The sequence below is a fragment of the Phocoena phocoena genome, chromosome 3 (assembly GCF_963924675.1).
Source record: "Phocoena phocoena chromosome 3, mPhoPho1.1, whole genome shotgun sequence".
In the NCBI taxonomy this organism is placed as follows: domain Eukaryota; kingdom Metazoa; phylum Chordata; class Mammalia; order Artiodactyla; family Phocoenidae; genus Phocoena; species Phocoena phocoena.
Genome location: NC_089221.1, coordinates 33,611,259 through 33,624,215, shown reverse-complemented (window position 1 = coordinate 33,624,215; position 12,957 = coordinate 33,611,259). Strand labels below are relative to the sequence as shown.

At 37.1% G+C, this 12,957-nt stretch overlaps 1 pseudogene; it reads right to left on the bottom strand.

Moving 5' to 3' along the window:
• Positions 1–3,664: 3,664 nt before the first annotated feature.
• LOC136120142 (uncharacterized) lies at positions 3,665–8,636 on the bottom strand (annotated as a pseudogene).
• Between the last annotated feature and the right edge of the window lie 4,321 nt (positions 8,637–12,957).

The following is a 12,957-nucleotide window of genomic DNA, read 5'->3' as shown; positions in this document are numbered from 1 at the left end:
GACAAGATTTTCAGAAATGTCTCACAGATCTGATAACACCATGTAACAAAATTTAGAGAACATTTGAAGATTTGGAACATCTGATTTTTATAAATAATATACTAAGCCTTAGATACAAAAAAACAGACAAAGAAAGTATGAGAGAGGAAAATTTATAGATCAGTCTCATTCATGAACATAGATTTAAAAATCCTGAACAAAATATTAGTAAATCAAATATAGGAATGTGTATGTTATATATTATGTACATGTATATATATGTTAACAGATACATATATTATATATAAATATAAAATAATAAATACTTAAACAAATGCATCTTGACCAAGTTAGATTTATCCCCAAGTACTAAAATAATTTAATATAATTAACACAATAGTAGATCAAAGGGAAAAAGAAGCTTATGATCATTTCAGTACATGCAGGAGAAAAAAGTGTTATCCTTCAATAACCATTTCTGAGAAAAGAAAACTCATGGCAGACTAAAAGGAGAAGTCTTATCCATGAAAGGGATAAGACTGGAAGGAAAAGAAATAAGATGCATAAGGACTGAAAAGAAACAAAACAGTAATTTGCATAACATATGATTGTCCAGATAAAAAACTCAAGAGTATCTTTAAAAATATAATTGCTGGATTGATACGAGAAAATCATTTCCATGACTAAATACCAACAAGGTGCACTTATAAAATAACTGGTTTGAGTTGATCATTTTCACTTCATGGAGCTGTAGCGAAGCAACCCTTACTGCAGATCAAGGGAATTCTTTTTACTACCTGAACGCAAAAGCAGGTTCTGTTAATAGGGAAGTGGACTAGTCATTGTATTGGGCAGACAAGAGACAGTGTCTCCTTTACTTTTCAGAAATTATCTGTGTAGATGACCAAGTTTTTTGTGTTCTTTGTGTGCTTGAAAAAGATGCTTAATCTCTAATTGTTGGTTGCAGATATTCTATGCACTCATAGAATGAACCATATATGTCCATTCTATCAAATTTCTAAATTGTCGTGTTCAGTCTCATGCAATTTAACTTTTTGAGTGTTTGATCTATTCAGTTTCTAAGAATTAGAGCTTCTAATGCTAAAATATACCCGTAGGTTTGTGGTTTGTCAGTTAAGACTGTCTGCATTTACTATGTACTGTGTTACTGATATACTTGGATATATTCCTACCATCATTTTTTTCCATTATGATCATCCTTTTTTTGTTGCTTTATCCCTTTTTACTTTTTTGTTTCTGTTTTATCCTTCACATTTTGGGAACTTGCACAGTCTACTACTTCATGATTCTCTTAAATTTTTAGTACATATAGTTAACCAAAGTTTGAAGTTAATTAGTATCTTTACCCTTTTCCAAAATAATGCAAACATGTTAGAATGATAAACCCCATCTACTCTCCTATAGTCTGTCATACTTATCTAGTACTTTATTTCCAACTTGTTTTTTTTAACCCTCTTCTTACAAATTAATAATTTTTACCATCAGTTTTTATTAAGACCTACTTATTTTGTTTTTCAAATTCTAATTTTATTTCCTCACTGTTGCTTCTTGTAGATTATTTCTTTATTAGAGGTTCTATTTCCTTTTTTGCAGAAGTGTTCTTCTACTAATTCTTTTAGCCAGAGTCTGAAAGAGTAAGCTAGTTTTTCCCCCTTATATCAGACGTTTCTGTTTTTCAACTTTTGACTGATTGTTTAGCTGGGAATAGAGTTTGAGACTGGCAGTTATCTTAGCACACTTTAGTAGTTATCTCTTTGATATCTTGTTGATGTGAAATCTCTTGTACATCTAAATGTTGTTTCTCTTTTCTTTTTGTTTCCTTTAAGATTTCCTTTATTACAGTTTCTTTTAGTATTTGATATTTTACACATATTTATTTATACTTATTTTATCCTGTTTCTTTTATATGAAAATTTATCAGCCATGATCTCTTTGAATATTTTTCCTTCACCATTATCTATATGCTTCCTTATGAAACTTGAGCTTGAGTTTCTCTTTCTCTTTTTCCTGTTTCTTTTTTCTTTTTATTTTTCTTGCGGTACGCGGGCCTCTCACTGTTGTGGCCTCTCCCGTTGCGGAGCACAGGCTCCAGACGCGCAGGCTCAGCGGCCATGGCTCATGGGCCCAGCCGCTCCGCGGCATGTGGGATCTTCCTGGACTGGGGCACGAACCCGTGTCCCCTGCATCGGCAGGCGGACTTTCAACCACGGCGCCACCAGGGAAGCCCTTGTTCCTGTTTCTTAATCTCTCATGTTTTACATCTTGTTATCTTCTTCTGCTATATTTTTGATGATTTTCTTACACGAATCTTCTAGTTTGCTATTTCTATCTTCAGCTGGAAGTCTGCTATTTTACCTGTCCTAAGTTAAACTTTTGTGTGTGTGTGATACACATTATTCACAGAGCATAGTGTGTCAACCATATAAAGCAATAATATAAAATGCATGTACTCTCTACTTAGGTAACAGAATATTACTAATACCTTAGATTCATGTGTGTCCCTTGCCAATCATCTACCAACCGTCAGGTAACTGTTGTTCTGACTTTTTGTTAAGTATTTGTATTAGTTCCAGAGAAGCAGAATTAATAGAATGTATATGTATAAATATAGATAGAAGAATTGGCTTATGTGATTATGGAGGCTGACAAGTCCAAAATCTGTAGCATAGACCAGCAGGCCAGAGACCCAAAGAATAACCTGTGTTGCAGTTCAAGTCTGAATGCTGTCAGGATGGAAACCCAAGGAAGAGTTGCTGTTTAAATCCAAAGTGAGTCTGCTAGCAGAATTCCTTCTTGCTCAGCAGAGGTCAGTCTTTTGTTTTATTTAGGCTTTCAACAGATTAATGAGGCTTAACCACGTTATTGAGGGTATTCTGCTTCATTCAAAGTCTCTTTAAAGTCTGATTTAAAAGTTACTCATCCAAAAATATTCTCATGGAATCATTCAGAATAATGTTTGATTAAATATCTGGGCACTGTGGCCCAATGAAGTTGACACATAAAACTATGCATCACACATCTACCCCTTGTCAACTTGGCATCCATACACATCTCCTTAAACTATACTTAATCTCCAAATAAAGACAATAACAAGTTTATAATTACACCTAACATGATACAACCATTTTGTATACAACTGAAAATGCACTAACACTTTCCCCATAAGAGGATACAAAATTCCTGTGTGATATTTACCCTTTTCCTTCACACCCTATAACTTAAATACTATGATGTAAAGTTTACAGTACTAAATGACATGATATAAAGTCAATATATTTTATGTTACATGCTAAAGGAATAAAAGAGGAAAACAAAGATATTTGAGACATATACACACAGATACAAACATATTTATAACAAAATAAGGAAGTAGCTGGTATTTAGAACTACCTTCTTTCACTACCCAATCCATATTCCCATTCCCCTCAGTAAACACCTCAGTTGGTCATGGATCTTAACGTGGTGGGATGACCTCAACCTTCATTCCTAAAGGATCTGTCTGGATTAGGATGTCGTATTTTTCCATTGACTTTAATCACAGTATCTTTTGTATTCCAGACATACTCTTCCTTATCTGCACTGTACAGTATCAATCCAAGTTTTCCTTGGTAATCAGGATTAACCATTTCAGCCGGCACAGTAATTCTCTTCTTTGCCTGTTGATTTAGGAATGAGGAATCCAAAGTGGCTGCTTGGGAGTCTTAACTTCCAGTTTAATGTAATCATTGTGTTTTCCTGATGGGAGCATTCTTCCTTTGGAAGTAAGATCTCTAGGCCAGCAGAACATAAAGTTGTGGGGGACAGGTAGCAAAAACTTTGTCATTGGGTCACTAGAGGTATTAGTGAGTGATACTCCTCCCATTTCCGCCCCTTGATTCCTGGACCCATGAATTCTTGCTGTGGGAGAAACAGAGCCATATATTGGATGCTGATGCCAGAACATATATGATTTCCTGGAGAACCTTGCCACAGCTCTGAAAGGAACTCTCACCTAGCTGTCACTGTAACTAAGTCTTTAAAAGGCTGTTGCAGTACTGCGTAGCAGAGAAGAAAAAGAAATAAAAGGAATCCAAATTGGAAAGGAAGAAGTAAAATTGTTGCTGTTTGCAGATGACATGATACTATACACAGAAAATCCTAAAGACACCAACAGAAAACTACTAGAGCTCATCAATGAATTTGGTAAAGTTGTAGGATACAAAATTAGTATACAGAAATCTGTTGCATTTCTATACACTAACAATGAACTGTCAGAAAGAAAAATTAAGGAAACAGTCCTATTTATCATCACATAAAGAAGAATAAAATTCCTAAGAATAAACCTACCTAAGGTGGTAAACGACCTACACTTGGAAAACTATAAGACACTGATGAAAGAAATTAAAAATGACACAAACAGATGGAAAAATATATGGTGTGTTTGCATTGGAAGAATTAATATTGTTAAAATTATCATACCACCCAAGGCAATCTACAGATTCAATGTAATCCTTATCAAAATACCAATGGCATTTTTCACAGTACAAATAATTTTAAAATTTGATTGACAAAAGACCCTGAATAGCCAAAACAATCTTGAGAAAGAACAGAGCTGGAGTAGTCATGCTCCATGACTTCAGACTATACTACAAAACTACAGTAATTAAAACAGTATATTACTGGCACAAAAACAGACACATAGATCAGTGGAACGGAATAGAGAGCCCAGAAATGAATCCACACATGTCTGGTCAATTAATCTATGACAAAGGAGGTAAAAATATACAATGGAGGAAAGACAGTCTCTTCAATAAGTAGTGCTAGGAAAACTGGACAGCTACATGTAAAAAAATGAAATTACAACATTCTCTAACACCATATACAAAAATAAACTCAAAATGGATTAAAGACCTAAATGTAAGACTGCATACTATAAAACTCCTAGAGGAAAACATAGGCAGAACACACTTTGACATAAATTGCAGCAATGTTGTTTTGGATCTGCTTCCTAAAGCAAAGAAAATAAAAGCAAAAATAAATAAATGGGACCTAATTAAACTTGAAAGCTTTTGTACAGCAAAGGAAACCATTGACAAAATGAAAAGGCAACCTAATGAATGAGAGAAGATATTTGCAAGTGGTATGACTGATAAGGGGTTAATACCCAACATATATAAACAGCTCATGTAACTCAACATCAAAATAATAAACAACCTGATTAAAAAATGGGCAGAAGAACTGAATAGACATTTTTCCAAAGATGAACTGCACATGGCCAACAGGCACATGAAAAGATGCTCAACATCGCTAAACATCAGGGAAATGCAAGTCAAAACTACAATGAGATATCACCTCACATCTGTCAGAATGGCTATCATGAAAGAGAATACAAATAACAAAAATTGGTGAGGATGAGGAGAAAAGGGAATACTGATGGTGGGAACGTAAATTGGTGCAGCCACTGTGGAAAACAGTATGGAGGTTTCTCAAAAAACTAAAAATCGAACTACCATATGACCCAGCAGTTCCATTCCTGGGCATATATCCAGAAACACCAAAAACACTAATTTGAAAAGACACATGCACACCAATGTTCAAAGCAGCATTATTTACAAGTGCCAAGACATGGAAGCAGCCTAAGTGTCCATCAACAGATGAATGGATAAGGAAGACGTGATATGTATATACATATACACATAACAATGGAATACTACTCAGCCTTAAAAAAGAATGAAATTTTGCCATTTACAGCAACATGGATGGACTTGGAGGGCATTATGCTTAGTGAAACAAATCAGACAGAGAAGGACAAATACTGTATGATATCACTTATATGTGGAATCTAAAAAATAGAACAAACTAATGACTCACAGATATAGGGAACAGACTAGTTGTTACCAGCAGGGAGAGGGTAGTAGAGAGGGGGAAAAGTAGAGGTGGGGGAAAAATAGAGGTGGGGGAAAAATAGAGGTTGGGGAAAAAAAAGGGTTGTTAGGGGATTATATGAGATCATGTGTGTGAGACTATTGAAAATTGTAAAGCACTATAGAATTTAAAGAATCTTTCATTCAATTAAAAAGAAAGGCCATTCCTCTATTCTGTCAAACCAGCTGATGAAGGATGGTGGGGAAAATGGTAAGTCTAGTGAATTCCATGAGGCTAGGCCCATTGCTGCATTTCATTTGCTATGAAGTGAGTTCTTAGAAGAATTGCTGTGTGGAATACCATGACAGTGGATAAGGCATTCTTTAAGTCCATGGATGGTAGTTTTGGCAAAAACATTACATGCAGGGAAGTTAAGTCCACATCCAGAGTGTCTGTTTTAGTAAGAACAAAATGCTGTCTCTTCCATAATGGAAGTGGCTTAATGTAATTAATCTGCCACCAGGTAGCTTGCTGATAACACCAGGGAATGGTGCCATACCAGGGACTTAGTGTTGATTTCTGCTGCTGGCTGAGTACTCAGTAGTAGCTGTGGTCAGGCCTCCTTTGGAAAGCATAAATCCACGTTGCTGAGTCCATGCATAACGTCCATTTCTGCCACCATGGACAGTACATCCATGAGCCCATTGGTGATGATAGTGGTGGCTAAAGAGACTGATTGATATCTACAGAACAGACCATCCTATCCACTTTGACTATTAAAATATTCTTCTGCTAAGGTCACCTTTTGGTGAGTAGTAACGTGGGACACAAATATGTTTAGGTTCTTTTTGCCCATTCATAGAGGTTTATCTTCAGACCTCTTTCTCAGATTTCCTTGTCATCAATTTTCCAGTCGGGTTCCATCCAAGTCCCTGACTATCCAGCCAAATCATTGGCCACAGCTCATGAACTGGTATATAAGCACACATCTTGCCATTTCTCCTTCCAAGCCAAATGAATGACCAGGAACGCTGCCTGCCGGGAGGATTTCCCTTCACCACTGTCCCTCAGGGATGCCCTAGAGAAAGGGTGTAGTGCTGCAGCTGTCCACTTTTCAGTGGTGCCTGCATATTGGAGAGAGTAATCTGTAAACCAGGTCCCAATTTTCGTTTTCTCTGTCAGTTGATTGTAGCGAACTCCCAGTGAGGAAGTATGTGCAGCCTGGTGACACAAGGTAGTACAGCAGGAGTAGGGACCATGGCATTTGGGCCACTTCATGTAATTTACTTGTGCCTCTGGGGCCTGCTTGGGCTTGACCTCATGTATACTACTTCCATTTGATGATGGAGTGCTGCTGTGCACGCCCTCCTTCATGGCTTGGCGAGTCAGATAATACCTAGTACGTGATAGACAGCTCAGGTCACACGGTAACTTCTTGGCCCATGGTTAAGTGTTCAGGCTCAACTGAACCCTAGTAGCAGGCCAAGAGCTGTTTCTTAAAAGGAGAGTGGTTATCCCAGAGGATGGCAGGGCTTTGCTCCAAAATCTGTTATGAGATTCACCTGTTAGAGGCCTGCCACAGGCTCCAACCAATATCCTTATCTGCCAGTGACACTTCAGTCACCATTGGATTTGCTGGATCATATGGTCCAAGTGGCAGAGCAGCTTGCATAGCAGTATGGATCTGTTGTAGAGCCTTCTGTTGTTCTGGACCCTGTTCAAAACTAGCAACTTATGAGTCACTTAGTAAGTGGGCCAGAGTAGCACACCCAGATGAGGAACGTATTGCCTCCAAAATCCAGAGACGTACTAGGCATTGTATCTCTCTCTCTTGTTATAAGAAGGGTCGGATGAAACAACTTACCCTTCACCTTAGAAGGGTTATCTCAACATGCACTATACCATTGGCCCCTAGAAATTTCACTGAGCTAGAAGGACCTTGAATTTTTATCACATTTATTTCTCACTCTCTGACATGCAAATTTCTTACCAATAAGTCTAGCGTAGTTGCTACTTCTTACTCACTAGGTCCAATCAGCATAATGTCATCAATGTAATGATGAGTGTGAGACTTGTGGAAAGGAAAGACAATCAAGATCTCTTTGAACAAAGTTATGACATAGGGCTGAAAAGTTGATATACCCCTGAGGTAGGGCAGTGAAGGTAAATCGCTGGCCTTTCCAGCTGAAAGCAAACTGCTTCTGGTGGTCTTTATTAGCAGAAATTGAGAAAAAAGCATTTGCCGTTTTATTAGCTGCCTAAGAGGCACCAAGGGATGTGCTAATTTCCCCAAGCGATGAAACCACTCCTGGTACAATGACTGAAACTGGAGTTACCATCTTGTTAGGCTTACAGTTATCTACTGTCGTTCTCCAAGATCCATCTCTCATCTGCACAGGGCACAAAGGTGAGTGAAATGGAGATGTGGTGAGAATCACCACCCCTGGATCTTTCAACTTTCTGATGGTGGTGCTGATCGTTACACCCCTCCAGGAGCATGGTATTGCTTTTAGTTTACTTTCTTTCCAGGTAGAGGCAGTTCTAGTGGCTTGCACTTGGCCTTTCCCACCAGGATAGCTCTCACTCTACAGGATGTAGGAATTTTTCCAGGTGCTAGGTATGTTTATTCTAATTGTGCATTCCAGAACTGGGCAAATAACCAGAGGATGGGTTTGGGGACCCACTGGGTCCACTGTGAGATGGACTTAAGGTAAAACTCCATTGATCACCTGCCCTTCATAAGCCCCTACTCTGACAAGTGGACCACAGTGATGTTTTGGGTCTCCTGGAATTAGTGTAGTTCAGAGACAGTGTCTAGTAGTCCCCAAAAGGTCTTATTATTTGCTTTTCCCCAGTGCACAGTCACTCTGGTAAAAGGCCATAGGTCCCTTTAGGAAAAGTTGGGAGAAAGATTAACAGTATACATTTTTGGAAGTGTACCAGGATCCTTCCTCAAAGGGAACCAGCCCTTGCTTCACTGAAGGGATCCGAGTCTGTAAACTGGCTCAAGTCCTGTTTGGATCTTAGGAAGCATAGAGCACCTGGCAGGGCTATGCTGTGGCCCAGGTACTAAACTTTTAATAGGGATATTATCAGAGGGAGTAGGATGTTTTGAATTTCTGCTTCTAAATCCACCATTGCTTACCTTGACTGCTCAACAGTAAATAAAAAGAGTAATTTCGAGAGATGAAATGGTTATCCCCAGCTGACCCAACACCTGGGCATGGAGAGGAGAGAAGGCATTTTATTAGAATATGGTTAAGACAGGTCAAATAGAATTAAGAAATGAAGCCAAGCTCACCCAAGCATCCTCCTTCAGGTTAAAAAGATAGTATGATGGCAATAGGTATCTGCCTCTTGAATCCTTCTGTTCCAGTACAAACTGGTGCATTTACCTATTTTTTGTTCAGCTGTCATTCTCAGGTCATCATGTTCTGTTCTTCTTTGGATCCTCATCACTCCTTTTTTGGATTTCCTGTTCCTACTCCTTGTGTGCCATTAGTATTAGTTTCCTGTGGCAGCTGCGACAAATCACCATAGCCTTGGTAGCTTAAAACAAAAGAAATGTATTCTCTTGCAGTTCTGGAGGCCAGAGCCCTGAGTTAGTTTCACTGAACTGAAGTCAAGATGTTGACAGGACCATGTTCTCTGTAGAGGCTCCAGTGGAGAATCTGTTCCTTACTTTTCCAGCTTCTGGTGGCTGCCAGCCTTCCTTGGCTTGTGGACACATCAGTCCAATATTCAAATCTTCAAATCTCCCAGCTCAGTGGTCTTCTCCTCCATGTGTCTCTGCATTTCCTTTTCCTCTGTGTCAAATTACCATCTCCCTCCCTCTTATAAGGATACATATGATTGTATTTGGGGTTCACCTGGGCAATCCAGGATAAAGCATATCAAGATTGTTAATCACATCTGCAAAAATGTTTTTTCCCAAATAGGTAATATTTTTAGGTTCCAGGGGTTAGGAAGTGAATATTCTTTTGTGAGGAGGGGCATTTTTTCATCTTACCACAGGATGTCTTCTTCTTTCTTCATTCTCTCTCTCCCTCTCTCTGTCTGTTTCTCTTTTTGTTGGATACATCTTCTAATAGCTTCAGAGAGTGAATGCATGGGAAAAATTATTTGAGACCCTACAATTTTTATTCTACCCTCATATTTGATTGTGCCTTTGTATGTAGAATGTTAGAATAGAAAACATAGCTCAGGAAATACATTAGTATGCCAGCAGTCTCTTTTCTTATTGCTCTTCAATTCCATTTCAGAAGAGGTTGAGCATTTAAGGTATTAATTTATAAATCATCCTGAGTTTCCTGCAATAGAATGATTTTTTTTGGGAAACAAGTCCTTTAACTTGTGCTTGCATTCATTTAAAGCCTGTTGGAAATTTTTAATCAAAGTATTCAATGAATGAAGCACAAAAACTTGGTTTGAAATTGTTTAGTCAATTGCAAGGCAGTGGCCTTTATTCTGTAAAACCAAGTGAGCTATTGAACAAAGTAAATGATGAGAGCTCAAATGCTGTTTTAATTTTTTAAAACTATAATTTTGATTTGGATTGTCTTGATTTATAGGAAGACTCTTTTGATGGAGTTCCTAGTTAATTTGATAATTTATTTATTTTTTTACCAGAATGGGATATATTGAGAAGGATTTCAATTTTCTAGCATTTAAATTTCAGTCAGTTATGGAGAGAATTTAGATGATGAATTTTATTATGTAAAAATATTTGCCAAGTAAGGTGCTTTGAATGAAAATATTTGGTCTGAAATAATCATATGATGCAATAGGGAAAAATTAATATTACTCTGAAGTTACCAGGTACTTCAGCATCTGTAGGGAAAGTAGTTTTTCAATTAAAAATATGGCCTACAGGGCTTCCCCGGTGGCGAAGTGGTTGGGGGTCCGCCTGCCAATGCAGGGGATGCGGGTTCGTGCCCCGGTCCAGGAGGATCCTGCATGCCACGGAGCGTCCGGGCCCGTGGGCCACGGCCGCTGGGCCTGTGCGTCTGGAGCCTGTGCTCCGCAGCGGGAGAGGCCACAACAGTGAGAGGCCCGTGTACCGCAAAAAAAAAAAAAAAAAAAAAATGTCCTACAGAGAAAAATCAACAAAAGGTGTCACCATTTTCCAATTTATTAACCCTTAAATGTAGAGTAATGAGGTCAATTTTATGAAAACAAAACTACATGACCATAACAAAAAAACCCACATTCTTTATAGAAATACAAATGACACACTATTAGAGACAGAGATGGCTAAGAAAATGGCTACTGTAAATGAATATGTACCAAAAATAATCATTCTGCTTATTATTTAATTTTCAGAAAATTGATATGAAGAAGTTAATTTGCTTTCAATTTAAAAAACACGTTACTTTTCTTAGAAGCAATTTTATTTTTGAAGCTAGTTTTTGAATAGAACTGTCAATGAAATAAACCAATTTGTCAGTAAAGAAATTTATAAAAATTATCTAATTTTAAAGTGTCCTTGATAGTATGATAGATTGATTATATGGTCACTTTACTCACATTATATGTGACCTATTTTTTTAATTTAGACATTTGTAGAACCTTTTTATTTGTTTGTCTCCTGTGTTCAAAATTGTTGCAGTGATGTATGTTGGTGAGACTCTTGGGCCCCTTTCAATCTGGAAACTTATATCATTCGCTTTGGAGCAATATTTTTTGCAGTAGTTCATTAAAGATTTCACTTCTTCAATTTTCATGTTTTCTCTCTTTCTGTAGTTTGTATTCCTTGATCTTAGACATATGGGATGATTTTCTAATTTTCTTATATTTTCTCTGTTTTCTTCTCTTTTCATTCTACTTCTGGAAGATTTCCTTAACTTTATCTTCCAACTATATCATTGAGTGTTTCATTTTCACTGTAATTAAAAAAAAAATTTCCAAAAGCTCTCTTCTTGGCACATGAAAAGATGCTCAACAATGATAGTCATAAAAGAAATGCAAGTCAAAACTACAATGAGATAATCACTTCATACCTGTCAGAATGGCTATCATCAAAAAGACTACAAATAACAAATGTTGGCAAGGGTGTGGAGAAAAGGGAACCTGTGTACACTGTTGGTGGAAATGTAAATTGGTGCAGCCATTATGGAAAACAGTATGGAAATCATATGGAACTACCATATGATCCAGCAATTCCACTACTGGGTATATATCTGAAGAAAATGAAAACACTAATTTGAAAAGATACATGCACATCAGTGTTCATAGTTCATCATTATTTACAGTAGCCAAAATATGGAAATAATCTAAGTGTCCATCAATAGACAAATGGATAAAGAAAATGTGTGTAGATATACAATGGAATATTACTCAGCCATAAAAAATAATGAAATAATGCCATTTGCAGCAACATGGATGAAACTAGAGATTATCATACTAAGTGAAGTAAGTCAGAAAGAGAAAGACAAATAGCATATGATATCACTTATATGTGGAATCTAAAAAAAATAGATACAAATGAACTTATTTCTAAAATAGAAAGAGACTCACAGACCTAGAAAAAAAATTTATGGTTATCAAAGGGGAAAGAGAGGTGGAGGGGAGGGATAAATTGGGAGTTTGGGATTAAGATATACACACTCCTGTATAGATAACCAACAATGACCCACTGTGTAGCACAGGGAACTATACTTAGTATTTTGTAATAACCTATAAGGGAATCTGAAGAAGAATATATGTATAAGTGAATTGCTGTGCTGCATACCTGAAGTTAACATGATATTGTAAATCAACTATACTTCAATAAAAAAGATTTGGTGTATATGTACAAAGGAATATTACTAAGTCATAAAAAAGAATGAATGTTCTGCCATTAACAACAGTATGAATGGACCTGGAGGATATTATGCTTAGTGAAATAAGTCAGACAAAAACAAATACTGTATGTTATCACTTATATATGGGATCTAAAAAAATAAATGAGTGTATGTAACAAAACAAAAACAGACTCAGATATGGAGAATAAACCAGTGGTTACCAGCGGGCAGAGGGAAGAGGGGAGGGGCAAGATAGGGCTAAGAGATTAAGAGGTACACACTACCATGTATAACTTAAATAAACTACAAAGATGTATTATAGAGCACAGAG